This window comes from Octopus bimaculoides, chromosome 20 (assembly GCF_001194135.2).
Source record: "Octopus bimaculoides isolate UCB-OBI-ISO-001 chromosome 20, ASM119413v2, whole genome shotgun sequence".
In the NCBI taxonomy this organism is placed as follows: Eukaryota; Metazoa; Mollusca; class Cephalopoda; order Octopoda; family Octopodidae; genus Octopus; species Octopus bimaculoides.
In genome coordinates this window covers 29,403,191-29,427,933 of record NC_069000.1, presented here as the reverse complement: position 1 = coordinate 29,427,933, position 24,743 = coordinate 29,403,191, and the positions used below count along the sequence as shown (strand labels likewise).

General features: G+C 36.8%; 1 protein-coding gene across 1 annotated transcript in view; it reads left to right on the top strand.

Moving 5' to 3' along the window:
* Nucleotides 1-15,986: 15,986 nt before the first annotated feature.
* LOC106878424 (protein capicua homolog) overlaps nucleotides 15,987-24,743 on the top strand; it is a 93,287-nt gene continuing 84,530 nt past the window's right edge. The window contains exon 1 of the mRNA XM_052975061.1: nucleotides 15,987-17,877. The gene's annotated coding sequence lies outside the window, so the exon portion shown is untranslated. The remainder of the gene's footprint in view (nucleotides 17,878-24,743) is intronic.

The window sequence follows — 24,743 nt, the reverse complement described above, 5'->3', positions numbered from 1 at the left end:
AAAAAAAAAACAATAAAGGCAAAGTCGACCTCGGCAGAATTTGAACTCAACATAAAGACAGATGAAATATCGCTAAACATTTCACCCAGAAAATGCTTAATATTGCATACAAGATTTACCAATACCAACTTGATATTTTATTTATCAGTTGTAAATTATTATCAAAGTGTCAAAATAATCCTTTTTTTTCTACTGTTGTGACAGAACTTAAGTTATAGAATATGCATTGTGTGTATGTGTGCTTTTACATGTGACATTGTATGTGTGTTTTTATATGTGGCCCCACCTAATTTCCAAATTTTTCTGTAATCCCACTGAACTTTCCCATGGCCTTAAGTTGGGGAAACACTGTATTAAAGCACCCTCTGTAGTGAAATCTTAATCACTTGACTTGCTACAAGTTGTCACCAAATCTCCTTCATATCACATCCTGTAGTTGTAAATAAAGAGAGGACACATTTAATCATACTTTCTTTCATGAACCTTGGAAAGATGAAAAAGCAAAGTTGACTCTGTCACCATTTGAATTCAGAAACAAAGGACCAAAATTAAATACATCAAGACATTTTGTCTGATGCTTTTATACAGTGTTTCCTAAACTTACGTTAGTCTAACACCTGCTTTGATAAGTTGAAATGGCTAACACTCCTTAAATCATCCATGGTAGGTGAAGCTTAATTTAAATTTTGGTAGAGAAACACAGTTCTAATGATTCTGCCAATCCACATAAATGATATTAAAAACAAAACAAAAACATCACCCAATTGATATTTCAAATGAAATAATTATTGATTTCTTTAACATAGCCAAAAGGTAGTGGGGAGGGGGGCTGTTTTTAAGGACAGAATCTACATAACTGTTGGAACTAAGCTCAGTACATTATTTATTTATTGTTGTTTAGCTCTGGCTCAGCCTTGATTAATCAGACCTTTCATTAAAGCTATTTCAGTCATAACTATCCCATATTTTTGTATATCAAAGACTACATTACTGAATGTATCCTTTCTTTACTTCAAATGTGATAATGTAATGCTAAGGAGACTTGCCTGCTATTTCCAGTAGGTCAAGTCACGTCATAGATGCTGCCTTATTGTCATGCACATTACTGGTATTTTGTATGTTTTCTGTTATTTCTTTCATTGCAAGAGGAGTATGAAAGATAAAATGTTGTCAAAGAATGAGACTTAATACTATAAGATATTTTATAAAACATTATTATTTTTGCTCATATATGGATCTAATGGTATAATATTGATAATGTTTCTGAACATTGCTACTGGAGAAGAGATAGAATTGATTAATTTATTCAATATTAACTCATTTCAGACCACCTGTACTGAAATGTTCCTGTTTAAATTAAGATAATTAAAATTTAAAAGATGAACATTTCAGTAAGTCAAACACCAATATAGTAGGGGCCTCTATGTGGCTGCTTGACCTACTCAAAATGTTTGCCAAATACCCCTCAGATAACCTACCGTGATAAAAAAATTAAAGACACATTTGGCAGCTTAGTTTTAGATATACAAAAGAATGGATTAGTCATGGTTGCAATGTCTTGAACAAGCAATAATCAATATATAGAGTTACAGATATTTTACTTAACTCCTCCATAATCTTGATTACATTGAAAATTAATTGAAACACATGTGTAGTTATTGGAAATATAGTCATGACATAGTTGTTAACTTGTCTCCAATATATGATTGATACATATTTTATTGATTTTTGACAGGATTCAAACTCCAATCAATAAAGTAACACAATTAAGTACAACATACTGTTTCTGGAACTCAAGCACTCAGTAGTAATTATTAGTATTTCTTAACTTTTTGCCTCTTTATGTTCTGTGTTCAAATCCTGCCGAGTCAGCTTTGATTTTCATCCTTTAGGGGCTGATAAAATATTAATGAAGTACCAGAGTTAATATTGTACTGAGGTTGATGGTATTGACTTACCATCTTCTCTCAAAATTGCTATCCTTATGTCTAAATCAGAAACAGTTGTTTCTTTACAAAAACCCCAAGATATTGGAGACAGTACAAAAGATGGAATACAAAACAATGAAAGTTTACATCAAGTAAAAAATAACAATAGAATCAGCAGCAAGGAAAAGGCTCCCAATAACAGGAATAGCCATCTGGGAGAAATAAAGGAACTCCACAGATCTACCATTACTTTGATCACTAAGGACAAATCCCTCTTTCAGCTCTCATTTCCTTGCCTACAAGTGCATGGCTGAGAGTAGGGTCTTTCATTCTAGTCATGCTCACCTCCCTCATTTATCTCATTATCTTCATCATTATTTTACATTTGCTTTCTCATGCTGGTGTGAATTGGATGGGTTGTTGCAGATTGAATCTGAACTTGTTTGGAGTTACTACTCTCTAAACTGATTTAGGGACCAATTTTTGCTCATGCCTTAACTTTTTTGTATGATTTCTTCAACTGGATGCCAGTTTACAGGGTGTTCTGGTACATTTTATTACAACACCAGCTCTAAATACATTATCTCATTCCCTTTCAACTCTAAGTGGAACCTGAAAAAAAAAACCCAGTAAGGACATGGGGCAAGAGGAGAATGTGTATAGGCACAAGGCCTCAATTCTAGGAGAAGGGAACAGTTGATTGAATCAACCCCCAGAAGAATGAAAAGCAAAGTTGGTCTCAGTGGAATTTGAACTCAGAATATAAATGAGTGTGATGAAATGCAAAAAAAATTTAGGTGATGTTCTACCAACTGTGCCGGTGCACTGCTAACATCTTTGGTTTCTTTTATTAATAAGAATAATAATCCTCATTATTTGACAGCATTAACGGACGACCAAAATATTTACTGCTAAGCATTTCATCCAGCACTATATCAACTCTTCCTATTTTCTACATAATAATAATAATAGTTTCAAATTTTGGCACAAGGCCAGCAATTTTAGGGAGTGAGGGGATTAGTTGATTACATCAACTCCAGTATTTGACTGGTACTTTATTTTATTGACCCCAAAAGGTTGAAAGGCAAAGTCAACCTTAGCAGTATTTGAACTCAGCTGGAAGAAATGCCATTAGGTATTTTGTCTAGCACACTAATGATTCTGCCAGCTCACTACCTTAATGAAGATTTTTTAACAATTTAGGGTGGGAGAAATCATAGCTGATTATATCAACTCTAATAGTTGGCTCATGTTTGTTTTATTGACACTTCCCCTTCCTCAGAAATACATGACAGGCAAAGTTGACCATGTTCCTACTATAACAGGTTGTGCATAAACCACATCCATGACTAGTAATACAATGTAAAAACTACAAAAAATAGAAGACTATTTGGTAATATGAGGAACACAGCCCTTACAGTCCCTGTATGCAATCATTTCCAAAACCAAAACATTTATTAGACCCAATAATACTCCTACAACTCTCTCCTAAAAATACTTTTTGTTTGAACAAGATCAAAGGGAAGTGATGTCAAGATATACAAGCAATGTCACTACTATGTTATGAGACACCTTTGGAAATCCAGGCATTATCACCTCTTATTCCGTTGCTATGGTGGAATGTGAGGTGATAATTGAAGTAAACTTTAACCAGAACAAGTTGGTGGACTTGCAATTCAACATCTGGAAAGACAAGTCTATGTCAATTAGCAAGGTGGCTAGTCTTTTTCAGAAATAGTCTGCCTGTGATTCCACTATACCTCTTGAGTGTTCATAGCTTACATTGGGTACATTGTATGGAATTTATACCTACTTCTTTCCTGCATGTTGAGCAAGACCATTTTCCTGAAGATATTAGGATCCTATCTTCTTTCTTGCTTACTAAAACCTTAGACTTTGCCTTGAAAGCTCTCAGTTCTAGGTTTAGCTTCTGTGCCTTGAACTTCATCTCTAATTCTCCTGTAGATTCAGCTATGAGACCTAGATCAGCATTTTTACCATCATGGTACAAAATTCTCAAGATTTCCTTAAATACTGTAGTAAAAACCAGCAAGCAATTTGGTGAGTTTTGCAATTTTCCTTCACGTTTTGCTTGCATGCAGTGGTATTGGTAGTACAATGGTATTGTAGAGGCAAATTTTGATACTGGTAAATGTTTCATGAGTCAGATTTTGTACATTTGCTGAAATACTTCTGTCACATTCCAATTCTGCTTCTGACATCAATTTCAGCTTCTTTAATCATCATACTGTCTGAGCAAGTAAATTGGCTTATATCTTTGACAGTTTATTCTTTAACTATCAGAGTGGTTGCTTTACAATCAGGTAATAATCCAGGTGTTGTGATTGGCATAGGGTGGCTGATCTCCCCTTTTATCTCACACACACTCACACACATTTTTTCTTTACACTGTATTCTTGTTCTTGCCCCATATATTTCCTATGCTCCCCTCACCCCCCCCCCCCTCCACAGTTGTTTTTTATGCTTTGTAATCTCCCTCATTACTCTTGTAGTAATATGGGAAACATTTATAGCTGGAACCTTGTGAGACACTCAGGGGCCTTTACAACTTAAGCAATTCATTCAGTAGTACATCAACCTTTTACTCTCTGTAGACGATCAGAAGTTAGAATGACAGCATTCTCCTGGAAACTCTATGTGTTGCAGAAGATTAATTGAACATTCTATTCCTGAGCACTTTCAGTTTGAAGATGGTGGGCAACTGTCAGAAATCTCTGGTTGACTGTGCTACTGAGGAACATTGCTGGTTTGGGATAAATTCTACAGATATGGAAATGCCATCAGCTAGGCCTGAGATGCACACATAGTAAGGAAACTCTTCTGCATGCATTCATTCAGCATTACTGATTCGTGGGGTTATGTTAACAGCTGTTATCTTGGGTAGGGTGGATCTGGCTATCAGCTGAATCCATTTTGAGAATTTCTCTGGTGTCTTCCTCTAGTTGGGAAGGGCAAGCAATTTTTCTTTGTTTAATGATTATAGCAAAAGAAGTTATGTGGCAGACAAAATAGAAAGGACTGAGGGAAAACACTTTTCTCTTCAGTGAAAGCCTACATGAATTTCTGGTTTCAAGTAGAAGGTAAGGCTATAGAGAAAGAAGTGCTGCTCTTCTATAAATTAGTTACTCTCAGTATGCATGTGTAGGCTGTAGATCTCAGACAAGAGAAGGCACTTGCTCTTTGCTAGTAAAAGGTAATGCAGGGTCTGTGAAGTTTCCTATTTGACTTCTAGGGGTTGTCCTACTATTGAGGCATCTCATTTCATGTCTTTTATACACTGCTAATTTACATGCAGGATTTTCTGTAACTGTTTCTGTGTAAACCTCCATGTTGCTTTTTCTTTTTTTGTAATTGCTCTCATAATGTCCTTCATGTGTTGCTCATGTGGTAAATTTAGAAACGATTGTTAATATGCCTATAGAAAACATTATTTTGTAACCAGTGTTTAGTACATTTGGATTTATAATTTTGTCTGGTGTAAAACATCTGTTAGTTATTCATTGTATACCATTTTAATTAGTGAGTGTTGTGTTTAATTACCATAACTGAAATATTGGCATCTATAGCGTGATATTAGTTTATTGACATTACTGTTTATATAAAGATGTATGGTGTGGTGTTGTGTGTGTGTGCTTCAAACCAAGCCTGATGAATCTCTGTAAAATACATGTAAACATGTATTTATTTTGTTTAGAAACTTCTTCTTCTTCTTCTTCTTCTTCTTCTTCTTCTTCTTCTTCTTCTTCTTCTTCTTCTTCTTCTCCTTCTCCTCCTCCTCCTCCTCCCCCCTCCTCCTCACGGAGAGGGAGGCAGTGGTAAAATAGCAGTCGTATTGGGGAGAAAATCAATTCATTGTGCCTCTCCTCTACAATTTATGGCCATGTGCTAATGTTAAAATAGTTAATAATAATCCTTTCTAAATATAGGTACAAGACCTAAGATTGGGGTGGGGAGCTTGTTGATTTCATTGACTTGTACTTATTTTGTTGATGCCAGTACTTGTCTGGTATTTATTTTATCGCCCCCCCCCCCTTAAAAAAAAAAAGAAGGGATGAAAGACAAAGTTGACATTGGAATTTAAACTCAAAATGTAAAGCTGGCAGAAATACTGTTAAGCATTTTATCTGACTTGCAAATTATTCTATCGGCTTGCTGTCTTCCAAAATTGTTAAGGTGGTGAGCTGGCAGAATCACTAACACACCGGGCAAAATGCTTTGCAGTATTTTGTCCGTCTTTATGTTCTGAGTTCAAATGCCACTGAGGTCAAGATAAGTACCAGTTGAATCCTGAGGTCAATGTAATTGATTTATCCCCTCTCCAAATTTGCTTGTCTTGTGCCAAAATTTGAAATCAATAATAAGGTAATTTGGTGAAGTGGCTGAAATGGTAGTGTGTCAAGAGAAATACTTTGTTGTAGTTAATTACTCTTATTTTCTGAGTTCAGATCCTACCAGAGTCAGTTTTGCTTTTCATCCCACAAAAATTGATAAAATAAATACTAAACAACTTTTTGGGGATTGACTCAATTGACTGTATTCACTCCAAAAATCTGTGGACTTGTGCTTATGTTTGAAGGCACATGACCTACTAGTTAGGCAACAGGGCTCTCCATCATAAGATCATGGGTTCAGTTTTTAAGCCAGGGGGTACATTGTATTCTTGGGCAAGGTATGAACAGTCATTAGTGTAAACTCAGTACAACAGCATTAACTGGTCAGTGGTATGCATGAAAGGTCATACATCTTGTAGTGGACTGCTATATCCCATCTTTATCCTGTGTTAGAAATCATTGTAATAATAGCAAAGTTGTGTCACCAAAAGACTGCCAAATGGCAGGTTACAAATCTTTGATGCTACTTCCCTCTTCTCCAGGGATTTTTCTTTAACTGAAGTTAGGCATTTTGCAGAATAAATACACATTAAAAATTTTTTTATCATATTTATCTGAGAACAGTGTCAACTGTCTCAACCATCAATATATAAACTTTCCGGGTTATTTACTGGGCCTGTGTAGAATAGGGAGTGATATAAGTTACATACTAGAGGTTCATATCTGATAGCTTATCTCACACTGTAGTCATTGGGGTTTTAATATCACTTACATGAATTGTTAGACAAATTGCATGTCTGGTTGCTTGTACTTTATTGAAATGTGAGAGTAATACCTAAGCGTGTATGTGTTTGGTTAACCAACTATCATTGGGCTGATTTGTGGTACAGAAAATGACATGGTAGCTAATGTGAGACACAAGCTGGTTTACAGCGTAAAGGTAACTGACCGTTGATATGTGAGTAACCAGTCTACAGCTCACATGTAGCTGGTCTACAACATACAGGTAGATTGTTTGTCACACAGTTGGCTCACAAACACACACCTGGCTAATGGCTGACAACCAGTTGACAACACAAACTGGTAGCTGACCTATATGATGCAGAATTAGCCACTCAAACAAATCTATTGATCATTGTATCTAACTTTGGCTATGCTATCTTATTGAGAGATGTACTGTCATAAGTTTTAAGTATTTGAAACAGTAGCTTAACCATGGACTAGCAGAATCAGAAACAATAAAAAAAAAAAAAAAGATCTAAGGGATTCATGCTCAAAAAGATGAATTAATTCTAATTCTGTGCATAATAAACATTGATTCTTGAAAAATGAGGTGGCTTTAGAGTCAAATGGGTAAATGTGATCATGTTTGGCTTGGCAATTGAAAGATCGTGATCTCAAAGCTTAATTGAGTTTCTTTTATTAGGCTTGATGCTACCACGGTAATGTAAAGTCTTTTGAATATTTGATTTATTGATAAGATAAAGGCAGTTTTCAATGTTTTTGATAAATGTGTATAACAATAAACCAGCTTCTACTGGTAACATTAACCCTTCAAGATATAATACAGCTAATAAAGTTTAGCAGATGCAGTTCATATTTTTATTAATGATTACTGGAAAATGTCTGGAACATTTTCAGAAATGAAGTTTTTCTGACATTAGAAAATTAATAGTGATTAATAGAGGCAAAATCCTGTGAAGGGATGTTAATAAGATATCCCTTTAAAAAATTAATGCTTCAAATTTAAAATAACTAAAAATGAACCCTTTCAGCCTCTGTCAACTTAACCCCTCCCCTCAAAATTGCTGGCCTTGTACCTAAATTAGAAACCATTATTAGAGAGGTGAGTTGGCAGAATTGTGAAAACATCAGACAAAATGCTTTGTGGCATTTAGTTATGGCCCTTTACATTCTGAGTTCAAATCCTACCAAGGTTAACGTTTTCTTTCTTCCAGGGTTGATAGAATAAAGTCCCTCTAAAGTATTGCATTTGATTCAATCAACTATGCCCTAGTCCCAAATGTCTGGCTTACTAATAATTATTGATATTATTGAATTGTATTATTTTATTTCAAGATATTATTTAATGCTGTCCTTTAGTGTGTTTTTTTATCATTCCAAAGTTAATAAAATACCAGTAATATATTGCAATCAATCCCAGCTAACATTACTCTTTATCTAAAAGTAAATTTCAACTCATAACTTGATTCATTGAAGTTAATTAGCAGCTTTTTTAATTGGCTCTTTACTTTTTAGTGCCGATACTTCTCTGACAAGAATGTCTGAATGTACAGCCTGGTGCACATCAAATACAAGGCTAGTATGCAGAGAAAGTAGCTGACCCATGACATATATCCTGACTGATATATATACTAGAAAGATAACCATTTTGCTATAGACATGTCATGTAAAATAAGTGATGCATGCTGGGAGAAAGAGTACCAGTAGCCAATTGTTATTGTTATTTGACTGCCAAAGCAGACCTATGATTAAAGGTTATGACCATCCTTTCTATTTTTTGCTTCAGCTATACTATACAAGGTGTCATTTTCTTTTAAAGACATTAGGATGTAATTTGAGAAAGATTTGGGTACTATTTCTAACACGTTGAGCTACTGTATAGACACTTCTTGGTCAGCTTGAGAATATATTAAAAGATACTACAGGTTGCGGTTGACTTGTAAAGACAGCCCAGGCTCTGCTGCTCGTCAGGCTGAAAAAAAAAAAAAAACTGTCAAAATATGGGTTGCTCTCTGACAGGTTTATGGCCTGTGGCAGTGGAGACCTTCCGCGTTCTCAGCCCCAGGCCATGTCCCTGCTTACTGCTATCAGGGCATGATCTGCAAGTGTGAGCTTGTGAATCAGAGTGGCTGTTCCAGCGCATCCCCCTTGCCATCCTCCAGGACGACACCTTTTCCAGTTTGTCTACTGGGACCATGAGACAATCTGAATTGCAGGAAATCAAGGTAATGGGAGAATTTCATAGCTTACTACCCATAGTTGGTCAGTATAACAACAAGAGATAAATTGACATTTTTCACCTAAATTAAGGGGTTACAGAAGATATGACAGAGAAATGAAACACTTTGATTTAGCAGTAAATAGTGAAAAAGAGAGATGACGGTAAACCAAGGATGAAGTTGTTCAGTCACACTTGAGAATGTAAGGCTCTACTTGTGAGATTACGTAGAACCACAATACATGTAAGTCCCTTATGCCAACATAGAAAGGCAAAAATTTTAATTTCATGGTGATAAACAACAAGAATAATAATTCTTCCTAATTTTGGCACAAGGCCAGCATTTTGAGGGAAGACAATAAGTCAGTTACATCAACTCCAATATTTAACTGGTACATATTATATCAGTCCCAAAAGAATGAAAAGTAAAATTTTACTTGGCAGTATTTTAGTTCAGAATATAAAGAGTCAGAAGAAATGCTGCTAAGCATTTTGTTTGACATGCTAATGGTTCTGCCTGCTCTCTGCTTTAAAAAATAGCAAAAGCAATTATGGTTTCAAATTTGGCACAAGGCCAGCAATTACATTGACCCCAGTATTTGACTGGTACTTTATTTCATTAAACCTGAAAGGATGAATAGCAAAGTTGACTTTAGCAAGATGTATAGAGTTAGAAGAAATAACGCAAAGTGTTTTTCCAAGGCTTTAGCGATTCTGTCAGCTTAATTATAATAATAATCCTTTCTACTATAGGCACAGGGCCTGAAATTTGTGTGGGGGAAGGGGGCTTGCCAATTAAATTGACCACATGCTCAAATGGGACTTACTTCGTCAATCCCACAAGGGTGAAAGGCAAAGTCGACCAACTTCTGCAGAATTTGAACTCAGAATGTAATGACATGAAATGTTGCAAAGCATTTTATGCAGCATGCTAACAATTCTGCCAACTCACCATAATGATTTCTTTATTTAACCACTAAAGGTCCACATAAAGAACATGCTGATCCTCATACTCTTTGGTTTTCTGTGGAGGGGTTGCATTCCGCTGGCAAGGTGCTCCATCTGTTGCCAACAGCCACTGAATGGGGGCCGGGGCATGCTGTCGTTGCTGATGTGCAGACATGCACTCAGGTTGCAGCATCTCCAGCATTTCCTTGACGGTGAGCAGGTGTGGTTGCCGTTTGTTAGACTCGCTCTTCCACAGCTCATCTCTTTGACTGAGCTGCAAGCCTGGATTAGGTGTAGACCAAGGAGGGGCGCTTGGCACCTCGAGTGCCATCAAGCGCTCATAGTACTCTACCAATGTGGTCAGTGGTAGTTCCACTCTAGTGTTCTATAGAGGGTTAGTGGAGAGAAATGCGACAACATTCTTGGGGAAACTCTGGGCGTTGACAAAGATCAACTTACTGGTCTGTTCCAGAGAACTTTCAGGCATGGGCCTATGGATAACTTCCAGAAATCCCTTGCCTGGCACTGTTACTGAGGAGTGCTGCCCGTTTGGGATAAACTTTACAGGCACAAAAGTGCTGTCAGCTGAACCTGCCCAGGGTGCATGCAGAGCGATGAAACTGTTCTGCATGTCCTCGTCCAGTGTCCGAGCATTGCTGACTTGTGGGTTTATGTCAACACCTGCCGTCGCATGTAGGACGGATCCGGCTATCAGCTGAATCCAAAGTGAAGATTGCCCCACTGCTCTCCTTTGGCCAAGAAGGGTAAGCAATTTTTATTTGTCTGGTGGCTGTAGCAAAAGGGGTAGTGGTGGACATGTTTGAAATGGCTAAAGACAGACACTTTTCTCTTTGGCCAAGCCCTCATAAACTTTTAAGTTTCACTTGAAAAGGAAAGTGAGGGTGGGGAGAGAAGTGTGCCTTCTAGCAAATTTGTTGAAAGTCAGAAAAATGGCCAGTGTGAAAGGACCCATTTTAAGCATGCACCTGTGAAAGGTAAAAGGAGAAGGGCTCTTGCCCTGTTGATCAGGTACCTGTGGCTTTTTCCATGAGGACCTTAAAGCACCTCCCTTATTGGGAGTTTTAATTTGTTTAATTTTTTTCTTGTTATTTATATTGTTTATACGCAGAAAACCCATTGTATTGTTCTGTTTTTGTCTGTTATGTTGTATGTCATTTAATGTTTCTGTATGTGAGCCCTTGTGGCTAATAAAAGAATAAATTATTATTATTAAGGTGGCAAGCTGGCAGAATCATTACCATCCAGGGTAAAATGCTTTGTGGCATTTCATCCATCTTTATGTTCTGAGTTCAAATCCAACCGAGGTTGAATTTGCCTTTCATCCTTTCAGGGTTGATAAACCAACTTACCCCCTCCCCAAAATTGTTGGCCTTGTGCTAAAATTTGGAATCATTATTACCTCTTCCTCCGCGAAGGCAGAGGTATTGTTTTCAGTCGTATTTGTTTGTTTGTTTGTCCATGGACAAGATATCTTAAGACATGCACTCAGGCTACGACATCTCGATCATTTCCTTGACAGTGAGCAGGTGTGGTTACCATTTGTTAGACATGCTCTTCCACAGCTCATCTCTTTGACTGAGCTGCAATCCTGGATTAGGCGTAGAGCAAGGAGGGGTGCTCGGCACTTCAAGTGCCATCAAGCACTCGCAGCTCTCCGCCAAGCGGGCAATGCGGTCGGTGGTAGTTCCACTCTAGCATTCTATAGTGGGTTAGTGGAGAGAAAGTGCGATGACATTCTCAGGGAAACTCTGGGCATCGACAAGAATCAACTTATTGGTATTGTTTCAGAGATAACTTCCAGAAATCCCTTGCCTGGTGGTGCTACTGAGGGGCACTGCCAGTTCAGGATAAACTTTGCAGGCATGGAAGTGCTGTCAGCTGGGCCTGCCCAAGGTGCACACAAAGCGTTGAAACCATTCTGCATGCCCTTGTCCAGTGCCCGAGCGTTACTGACCTGTGGCTAATAAAAGAATAAATTATTTTTACTATTTATATTATTTTGTTTAGAATTAATAAATTCAACTACTACATAAACATTATGGGATGCTGTTGTTTCATGTCAACAGACTGAACACATACAGTTTCTGTGAAGAGTTTGAGCAGTTGATCATGTGTAATCAAATGAAACTCAAGTTTTACAGCTGGATGCCCATTTACTTGTTAATCAACTAGGAGTGTTATCTAAGAGAGAGAGAGAGAGAGAGAGAGAGAGATGGAAAGAGGAAGTGAACATTAAAAAAAAGGTGATGATGAAAGAAGTTAAGAATGTCTGAGACATTGACCTTATTAAGTTGCTAGTTCTAAAGACCTAAGTAAAAAGAGATAAAGAATATGAGAAGGGAGGGGGAGAAATTAATTAATGATAGCTATAAGCTGATGTCCTCAATAGCTAAACTGTGTTAATAGATCAATCTAATCTCTTATTGGCTAGTCTCCCCATCACATGACCTGGCTCTTTTTCTAATTAATAGTAAAGGCATCCAGTGAAAAACTTTTTTCAAATTCTCCATACAGATGTCATTGCTATCTGCAGAAAACATTTCTTATACACACACACACACACACACATTTGTCATTGATTACTCTGTTTGTATTTCTAATTTGTCTTGGAAAGTCTCGTTATCAAGGAGTTCATATTAAGTAAGTTGCTAAGTGAACAATACGTTACTGTTTGTATAATATGTTGCTAAGTGAACTATACATTGTTGTGTAAAAAAAAAAAAAAAACTCAAACCTATTGTGAGATTTTACATCTATATTTAAAACTTCTCACAATAAAAAAACCAAGGGAACTTCTAGGTCGTTGCTTGACTGCTAGAAATAGCAGTCAAATTTTGAAATCACATTCTACTTTTAAAAGAAAAAGACATTGCAGTGATGATGTGTTGTTGTTAAGCTTCAGTACATCTGGGTTCAAAAAGTACATTGCATTAAGATAAAGCTTGCAGCAAAATCTCATTGCTATTTTGGTACAGCTTATTGCTTAAACCACACTTATGTGGTTAACTCTTTTTCACCAGCCTGCTTGAGACTGCTCCTAGTGCTATGATCTTTTATCTTTTACTTGTTTCAGTCATTAGACTGCGACCATACTGGGATACTGCCTTGAATTGTTTTATTTGAACAAATAGACCCCAGTACTTCTTTTTGTTAAGCCTGGTACTTATTGTATCAGTCTGTTTTGACAAACACAGACACTAAGACACACACATACATATATACAATAGGCTTCTTTCAGTTTCCATCTACAAAATCCTCACAAGGCTTTGGTTGGCCTGAGGCTATAGTAGAAGACACTTGCCCAAGGTGCCACATAGTGGGACTGAACCCAGAACCATGTGGTTGGGAAGCAAGCTTCTTACCACACAGCCATGCCAAGCAATTTAAATTAAAATCTTCTATCAAAATTTTACATGAATTTATGTTCTAAATATTACCTTAATAAGGAAAAAGTTTATTTGATAAATTCTTCATTAGTTTTGAAATTAATTGGAATAAAGGTAGTGCATTTCAATATTTACAATAACAGCTGGGATAACTCGTGTAGCAAATGTGCTTTAAAATTTCAGTGCAATTTTTATATTTAAACCCAACATATGCACGTGTTTAAATGGTGCAGTAAATGTATAATGCTGCAGCATCATTTGTGTAATTATTTGTAATTACAATTTAGCCATATGTCAGTGTTGATTAAACAAACCAAAGATCAATGGCGTTTCAACAGCGACCGGCTTGTCTCATTTCTGATGTTGCGTATATTTAGGACTACATTGTCTCTTGTATCCTTCCTGTTTTTAAAACAATATAGTATTAGAGAGATTTCACTGTTATTTCTTGTAGGTCTTGTTGCTATGTAAGAGATTTTCTTATTGGTTCCTGTTGTTGCAGGAAGTTCTTGATGATGTCTACTGCTCACTTTTGGATAGTGGATTAATATGTGCACAAATCTGTTTATAAGGATTTTCTTTAACTAATGGATATTATTGCTATTGAAATATGTGTAAGACGATATAAATAAAATAATTTATGAATCAAATATGATACATATTATGTAATGTATAATATATATAAAACTATTGTCAGAAAGTTGACTGTTACACATAGTGTCAAATTTCTACAGAGAAGGCCCTAATGTCTCACCTGAGTCCCTATTTTAAAGATAGTAGGAAGCTTGGTTTAATCATTTGAAGTTAAACATGTAAATATTCCAACATTGCCTTGTGAAGATGATACTAAAGATTTTTGAGTTGTAAGGTTCATGTCTCTTCCTCATTACATACACACACAAGGTGCATTCCGAAAGTTTTCAGACTTCTACAGAAAGTACAAAGCTCTAATCTACTTCAAAGTAGGACCCTCTGACTTCAATGCACTTGTTGTAGCACTCCAATCACATTGTGATGGCCTCACAGAAGTGAGAGCCTCCAGGACCATTGTCATAGCTTCCTTCATCTTCAGAACAACTGCTTCTGAAGTTCTCCTGCTTGGAGAACACCAAAAGTCACAGGGAGTAAGGTCTAGTCTGTAGGGAGGTTGAGGGACAGTTTTTGATGCCCATCTTTGTCAAGTAGTTGATTACCAGGATGAAATTGTAGAGTGGTATATTGTCCTGGTGTAGGTGTCAAGTAGATGGTTATCAGGATGGAATTGTAGAATGGTACTTAGTTACCAGGATGCTCAGCACTGGGTACTCTAGGAACAATCTTTGCACAAATTTTGCAGTTGTTCAGATCTTCATGAATAATTCTATGTACAGTTGTCACACCAACTCCGAATTGTGGTTATTGCTTTTATAGAAACACAACAGTCTTCATCCCAGCTCTGATGTTCTGATATCGTGCTCCCACCAACAGCCCTCATCATCTCTCACCTCTTCTCTAGCATCCTTGAACTTCTTGTGCCAGTGAAAAATTTAATCTATAAGCAGTCTGGAGCATTTCATAAGTTTTTGTAATGTTTTGCCCAGTTTAAACCAAAACTTTATTGCATAGTAAGCTTCTAAACCTCCCAACTACATTCTACAAACTTGTCAGCTGTGACAAGCAATGTTTAGTAGGCTATGTTTAAAGTGCTGTTACTGCCATCTCCTTCAATATGGAATAACAAAAGTCGGCAGGTCAGCTTATTAGATGAATAGTAATGATATACTAAAATTGCAATAATCTAGGATAGCCCTGTAGTCACCTCTTCACCAAGACACCTGCTCCTGTCCCTCTATCATATTTTCATATCTCATTACTATATCCCACTCAATTAAAGAGTCTTGTCTTGTGAGTACTTAGTGACGTCACTAGTGCTGGTGCCTCGAGAAAGCACCCGTTATACCCAAATAAAGTGGTTGGCGTTAGGAAGGTCATCCAGCTATAGAAATCATGTCAAAGCAGACACTGAAGCTCAATACAGTCTTCTAACTCATCAGTTCCTGTAGAACCGTCCAACCCATGTCAGCATGGAAAACATTAAACAACCATGATAATTATTACGATGATATGTATATGCATATTTAGATATTATTTATTATATAATATAAATATCCAATTATAATTTATCACCACGTTATATATATGATATGCTATTAATATTACAGATAAAGTTTGTATGCTTATACTTATATAATATATATAAATTATATATCATAGATATATACTTTTTATATCATATATATATATATATATATATATATATATATATATATATATATATATATATATATATATATATATGTCTCTATACACACATATAACAGCATCATTTTAACGTCATTTGTAAATATATTTTAAACAATGTGTGTGTGTGTGTGTAATTTCTGTATGTGTGTCAGATTAAATACTAGTGCCAATAAAGGCTATCACATATTAATAGTTTTTTTGTTTGTTTTTTAATGGTGCTAGATTTAATCTTGTTTGCGATTACTCAATTACTGAGGTTTGGAAAGCGTGCTAATGTTAATATTATCCTCGGGTTGATAAAATTAGCACCAGTTGATCATTGGGGGTCTATGTAATCAACTTACTTCCCTCCCCCGAAATTACTGGCCTTGTACCAAAATTTGAAACCATTATTATCCTCGGGTGACGTTCACCACCTGTGGCTCCTACATGTTGACATTGATTGGTGGTCTAGACATAACGGTCTATCTTACTTATTTGACCGAGTGTACAAATCCAGAATTGGCAGTCTCTATCTAAAATATATTCTGAAGCAAATACTAGTTTCATATCTCGAAGCTTGTCTGTTCTCAACTAAGTTCACAGTTGTTGACAAGCTGAAACAATAACAAGGAAAAAAAATTAGTGAAAACTAATGAGCCTTTTACAAAATCTAATGCTTTTTCTCTAGCTTTTGGTGATAAAATGCTTTCGGTGTTCCCAACGATAGATTTGGGCATTAAATCAAACATAATATCTATGATCCATTGAAATAAGGATTTTTTTTATTGCAATTAATAAAAACATTAGCTTCATATACTGTTTCAATAATTACCACTGTGAAAGATATGATAGTGAAAATAATTATGTAACAATTCAAAATGAGGGGCGGAATTAGCGAAACCCTGTGAGCAGGAGAGCAATAATATACACCGAGAACTTCTCACTCTTCGTATGTTAAGTAAAGCGATTGCCATTCAACTGATAAATTACGTAGCTCCAAGTCCTGGTAACGAAACTCTTTCTCGACTTTTTCAAATTGGTGCTTTATAATGCCTAATATCAACGTATTTAGATATTTGTGTGAATGGTTGGTCAAGCAGCAACCGACCAGTAGTTGCAATAGTAGTAGCTATGTAGTTTTGGTGTTGTAAGTAGTATTCTGGTGCGTTGTTGGTGTATCTAGAATGTGTGGGAAGTTGGACATGATAGTAGTGACTGTGTGGGTTGGAGCAGATTGCAGCTATTGAATCATGCTCTTCACATAGATGGGCTATGGTGTATTTGATGACAAGGGCCTGAACAGCGATAAAACGCAGGATAGTTTTCCTTTGAGGATTTGTTTTAATGATGGATATGCTTATCTTAACAACAGCCACTAATATCTAACAAGGAAGTAGTAGTTGATACCCTCCACTTGTAATGTCTTCATATTCTGTCATATAAATTTTTTACGTTATGAGGACTACATATAAAGGAAGACCATGACGGTAACTAACGGATGTTATTAATTTGACTCAAGTGAAACCAAATACCGAGTCATCGGTAACAATATTTTAATATAGGAACAAATATAAGAGACGGGTATTGTCAGTTAACTCTAACTTAGTACTTAACTGGTTTTTAGTCGACTTGGAGGAAATTCAGGAAGACAAAGGGACATAACCAAATAATCTGTCCGGTGCTATTCCGATTCTGCTACATCAAGTACTGCAAGTAGAACGGTAGTATTTGAACCCCTGACTGGAGAAACTATGATAAACGATTCAGTCAAAGATATATCTTGAAACCTGGTTGTGAAGAATTAAAAACAAAAAGGAAAGAAAGAAGAAATTAACTTTATTTCTAGAGATATGGTTTCGAAACTGATGTCTCTAAGTTATGTTTTATTATTGTTCTTCATTCTGGACCAATTAAGACTTATTAGTCGACCACTAATTATGCCGTCATCAGTTTGTATATGTGAGTGTATTAAACATCCTCTTGCGAAAAATAACGCTAGTGTTCCAGCAGAGGGGGTGAGTATAAAGAACAATATATATCTTAGGTCAACGATTGTCATGAATAATTTGCTTCAGGTCACTGGAAATACTTTCACTCGACAATCTCTTGGACGATGACTATACTGTGTGCGTACGTGTGTGTGTGAGAAAGAGAACACTAGTTCAATACCTGCTGCGTTAATCATCACCTTCCTTCCTCGCTCTTTGTTTCATGTTAAACACAGATTGTATGTGTGTGTGTGTGTGTCACTCCTCTGTATTTCGTGGTATTATTGTTATGTTTGTATATATTAGCCCTTATGGCCAATAAAAGAATTATTGTTATTATTATTCAGCTAACTCCCCCTCCCCACGGACGTCAACAATAATATAACCGACTGTTAAGGTGACAATCAGTGAGTATCTCCTTCACCATTGTCAACAATGTCAACACTGCCATTGATAGTTGGGCGTGTGAGATAACAAAAATTGACTAGTAAAGGTGCTTATTGCCCTAATCTCTTATCTCCGCCTCTCTCTCTCTCTCTCTCTCTCTCTCAACACATACTACCTAATTTCTCGCACTCAGTACGTACTGTTCATTGCTTCTCTCTCTCTCTCTCTACATAGTGCACTTCTCTATTTATTTCAGCAGTTGCAGTATGTCATCACTGCTATATTTGCATGCTTATTTTGTCTCTTACCGTCCAATGTCTGCTAGGAATGGTAGGAAGATGCAATCATACCTGTCGCAGCACAGATGGATACAGCTTCGTGCAGAGAGAGACAAGGAGTGTGTATACATGTATTCATTACACACTATAACCGTCATTCATTCGTTGCAGTCGGTGTTAGATGGAAAGGCTTCCCCAACGGAAAGTGTTCCATTTTAACAGCTATTAACACACTTTATTACCCACTATCTCTCCATATATATATATATATATATATATATATATATATATATATTGTGTGTATGTAATTCTCAAAACGATGATCATTTGAATCAAAAGTTTTATATCATTAAATTATTTATTACTTGCCAATATTCTAGGCAACTAGATGATCTGCCTTGTGTGTGTGCGGGGGGGGGGGCGAGTAGTCGTCATATTCAGTTGGTGAACGATGATGGCTGACCACGGTAGTGAGCAGATACCTCAGAGAGGATATACTTTACTTAGCCTGCCACCACAAATGTTACTGCTACAACTGCCTCTGCCGGTATTTGAACTATTTCCACGTCCTTTTTATCAATCAAATATTCTCCTATCTTAAAATATTCTACCAATATCTCCACCAGAGTTCCATCAAACACGTCTGTCTGTCTTCATTCTAATCAACTTTCACCAATCGCCACACTAACATAATATAATTTTAAAATAGCACTTTCATATTTTAAGATGATTATACCAGAAAGCGAATGATTTCTCTCAAATGTATTTTCTTCTCTTTTTTCATCTTTGTTATATTCAAATACCTTTTTGATGCTCTAAACGTGGACTATTGTGTGTTATCCAAGACATCCGCCATGTAAACATCACTGAAACACATGCACGTATCTCTCTCTCTCTCTCTCTCTCTCTCTCTCTCTCTCTCTCTCTCTCTCTCTCTCTCTCTCTCTCTCTCTCTCTCTCTCTCTCTCCATACGTGTGTGTGTATGTGTATACATATCTTTATGTATGCATCGAAATGTGTATGTGTGTATATATATAATTTGCGATTTTGTATGCATGTTTGTGTGTGTGTGTGTATACACGCCCGTACTCATATATATATATATATATATATATATAGCTACAGGCATTGTGTGTGCATACATATATTTTATGATATAGGCATATAGGTGTGTGCGTATATATATTGAAAGGTTGCCGTTTATTGGGATCAAAGTGGGACAAAGCCTTAAACGGTTGATAGCATTAAGCAAAGAATGAATCAATATTCTGTGAACCAGTGATTTTGATAACAATAAGTATTTGATAACATTATCGGTGGTTATAAGTGGTTACACAGACACTATTGAATAAGAGAGAGAGCACAAGGGTGAAAATAAAGAGCGCTCGCGTGTGCATTTGTGTATGTGTGCGTGCGCGCACGTATGCACGCTCACTCAAACCAGGCATAATTCTAATACATAAATACACAGGGAGGTGAATATAACGTACATTAAGTACGCAGACATACTTAGGTACAAATATACTCAGCTAACTTGTGTATTGGAATAGTGAGAAAGAAAGATTATTTAGTTGTAAGATCGGAAATTTGAAAGTGTTGCCATTGGAGCAGGACAGGTAGATGTATGTCATGCGGCTAATATATGAACTGTGTGTGTGTATTTAAATATATATATATATAAGAAGAAAAAAGATTTTAAAAATACAGGCACATATCAACAAAGCACGCAGATGTGATTTTCTCTATCTGTATTTTTGTTTTTGTTATATATATATGGATTCTCTATAAAAATGTCAAGCGCCGAAGACAGTGGGTAGGAAAGGGAGAAACACCGGCACTTGAGGTTAAAGAAGGTCTTCACCAACGTAAGGCGTTGTTATCTGTTTGGTGGGATATGAAAGGTTTAGTCCTCTTTGAACTTATATATATATATATATATATATATATATATAGTAGAAATATGCAAAAAGAAAATAAAAGCTACACGTGGAAATGTATGGGTAAAGTAAGAAGAAAAAAAAAAGCGAAAATGCACTTTTTTTTTCCAATGTGCATTTTCGCTTATTTCTTCTTGCTTCCCCCACCCATATATATATATATATATATATATATATATTGGATCATTCCATGAATAATGCTGTTTTTATACCTCTTATTTTCCAAAATTAAGACGAACAAAGTTCATTTTTAATTTAAAATATACTCTCCTTCATTTTCTACACTGCTCTTCCAAAATTCAATTGTCTATGACGAAAGATACTCCAGCACTGTTCTGTCCTCGTCTACGAAATTCATATTTTTTCCATCCAAATGATTTTGAAGACTGGAATAAATGGTAGTTAGATGGAGCAATGTCCAGCGAATATGGTAGGTGGGGCGTCGGTTCCCATTCAAACTGCTCTAACCTTTGGAATGTCATCCTTGCTGTATGTAGCCGAGCATTATCCTGATGGAAGAACACCTTTTGTCTTGAAACCAAAGATAGTCGTTTTTCTTCTAGCACTGACTTAAGCTGCTCAAGCAGATATCCTTTATTATCGTTTGATTTGGGTTTAAAAGATAACAGCTCCTTATGTTGGTGAAAATTTTCTTTAACTTGGGGAGCCAGTTTTTCTCCTTTCCTTATCCACTGTTTTCAGTGTTTGACATTTTTATAGAGAACCCGTTTCTCGTCACCAGTCACAATTCGGTCCAAAAAAAGGTTCATTCGTGAGACATGACAGCAAAGAAGAGCACACATTCACTCTCTGTGTGTGATTAGACTCGGAAAGTTTGTGAGGAACCCATTGACCTGATTTACTGACTTTTCCAATGGCACACAGGTGTTGATGAATGGTTTAACAACGAAATCCAAGCTTCTCCACTAGTTCCTCAACAGTTACAATGGGATTTCATTCCACCAGGGTTTGCAGGACATCTTCATTGAGCTCTACAGATCTTCCAGGACAAGGCTCATCTTCTAGACTGTAGTTTCCGGCTTGGAATTTCTGGAACCACTGTTGACACTGGCTTATGCTTATTGTCTGATTCATCCCCATATACTGCATTAATATTCCTCACACTTTCCATTGTGTTGTTGCCTTTATTGAACTCATAAAGCAAAATATGCTGAATATGCACCTTTGTCACTTCCATTATAGCTTTGAAAAAAATAATTGTTAAAATCGAACTGCATTCTTCAAAACTTGCACTAAGAATAAGCACAAGGTAAAATTATTACCTTTTTTATAGCAAGTTGATGCAGGTAGTTTATCCTGTCCCCTTCTGACTTTTAGCTCATGTAATTGAAAAAACTCCATTATTTATGGGATGACTCTCTATTTCTCTCTCTCTCTCTCTCTCTCTCTCTATATATATATATATATATATATATATATCACTTAACATCCGTTTTCCATGCTGGCATGGGTTGGACGGTTTGACAAGAGCTGGTGAGCCAGAAGACTGCATCAAACTCCATTATCTTGACTTCTAGGGATGGATGCCCTTCCAAATGCCAACCACTTTACAGAGTGTACCGAGTGCTTTTTATGTGGCACTGGTACTAGAGAGATCACCAAGTGCCTTGCAAAACTTCATCTCTCAAAGGGTGGAGGAGGGGTAGAATTGATGGCTTTATGCCAGGTGATGAGAGCTTAAAGTGTAGTAGAGGGACAGTAATAGGTGTCCTGCTGTATGGAGAGGTACATAGGTGCCTCTGTTTGAAGATAAAAAGGACGGTGGTGAAGATGTATCATTGTAACTTTGTGTTACAGGAAAGGTGAATATAAAAGAGAAACAGAATAGGTGAGTAAGCAAGTTTAGGGGAGGTGAGTGATGGATGGATAGAAAGGAATGCAATGGATGGTGAACACAGTTGAAGGTATTGGTCAGTTGAGAATATCAGTTGGAGGAGAAAGTGGTGGAAGTAGGTGTGGGTCAAGGAGGTAATAGGTGGCAACAAAGATGATGCGAATATGTAGAGATGGGATGTGAGAGAGAGATGCACAGTGCCTGGGATATAAAGGCGGAGACGGACAGGAGTAAGGGATTGGAATGGGAATATCCATTTGCAAAATGCAGGGATGTACAAAGGAAGGAGAGGTGAAAGCATTCGGTGGGAAATAAGGTGATATTGGATGATACTGAGACTGCATAAGAAAAAGGAAATGGTTCCATTGAGGGTGAGCTGTATGGGTAGAGGATGAAATATGTGCGGTTTTGGGGTGGATGTTAAGATGAGCTGTGGGAGGGATGGGCATTATGAGAATGGATTGTTGGGGTGAAGGTTCATCAGGGACAGATTGAATATATAGAGCATAGACATAAGTGACATGCTTTTAGGGCCTCGTTTTTGCTTAGATTGAAAGGTTTTCTCAAGCATAGTAAATTGCCAGTCATCTTGATCCTTTGTTGTCTCCTCCATGAAGTTCAAACCTCTGAAGTCATTCTTCACTACATCATCCCACATCTTCCTTGGTTTCCCTTTTCCACAGGTTCCATCCATGTTTAACAATTGGCACTTTATACAGCCTTCCTTATCTGTCCACATCACCTGACCAAACCAGCACAGTATTCTATCTTGCACACTACATCTGATACCACTTATGCTTAATATGTGTGTGTGTGTGTGTGTGTGTGTGTATGAGTTCTTGGCTTTGGGTAACAGAAAATACAGGAGGATCAATTAATTATTTTATTCAACATATTCCTCTCTCAGATTCACACACTTATTGCAGCAGTCCTTCAGTTTTTCTAAACCCTGTAAAAGAACTCCAAAGTTTGAGCTTCCAACCAGGCCTTTTGCAATATCCTTAAAGCCAAGAACTTTTCAGTATCTCTTCATATATATATATGTCTTGTTTCAGTCATTGGTCTGTGGTCATGTTGGGGCACTGTCTTGAAGGGTTTTAATTGAACAAACCAACCCCAGAACTTATTTTTGAAGTCTGGTACTTATTCTATTACTCTCTATGCTAAACTGTTAAGTTACAGGAATGTGAACAAACCAACACTGATCGTCAAGAAGTGGAGAGGAATACAAACAGACACAGAGGCATATGCAGATATATGTATATATATGACAGGCTTCCACACAGTGTCTGTCTACCAGATTCACCCACAAGGTATTGATTGGCCTAGGACTACACCAGAAGAGACCCAAGTGGGACTGAACCCGAAACCACATGGTTGCAAAGTGAACACCTTAACCACACTGCAATGTCTGTGCCTAATATTGGTTTCAAATTTTGGCACAAGGCCAGCAGTTTTGGGAGAGGGACCAAGCCCATTACATTGACTCCATTGCTCAATTGGTATTTTATCAACCGCAAAAGGATGAAGAGAAAAGTCAACCTTGATGGAATTTGAAATCAGAACATAGAGACAGATGAAATACCACTAAGCATCTTGCCCGGCATGCTAACAATTCTGCCAGCTTGCTGCCTTGTCTGTGCCTAATATTAAATGGCAACATGCAGGTACACTACTAGTTTTCTAGCATGCTTGGTTCCAGGCCTATGCTGGATTAAAAGAAGTTACTAAATACTAATTCAGATTATTTAGCGGGTTAGCACTTGGTGTTAGATTTAAATACTTTTGATTCAGTGTAAGGAGAGTGTTGCTGCCTCCGGAAGTTTTTAGTGAGTAAACCACATGTGTTGTGAATGCTTGGTAATGTTAAAGTTATTAATGATTGCAGAACATTTAAGTGTGCCCATATAATTCTGTTTAGATTAAAAAGTAAATGTATCATTAGTTACTGAAAGATCTCTAGTACACCTTTGTGTGTGTGTATATGCATATATTTGTATGTAAGGTATGTGTGTATATATATGTGCATATATATATATGTATATATGTGTATGTATATATGTATACTAGCAGAGATACCCGGCGTTGCCCGTGTTACATGCAATTGAAGGATGAGACTTTTCTCTTATATTTCCTGTAAGGAACTGGAATAGATATGATTCGAATTTCATCAAAATTGCACATGAGGGTTCTTTCCCTCTTTACACACCCTAAAAAAATTCTAATCATGAGACATGTATCCCATACTATTAATCTTTATGCACATATTCCAAAATTTCAGTCTTCTGGAACCTGTAAAAAGGATTTTGCTCCTGAAAAATGGAGCTCATGGAGCTCTAAAATGTGGGAATGAAGGCCCCTATTGGGGGTGGGTGTGATAATGTCAACCAGAGAAGTTGAATTGTGGGGAATGTTTTTAACTTTGGTCTTATAGT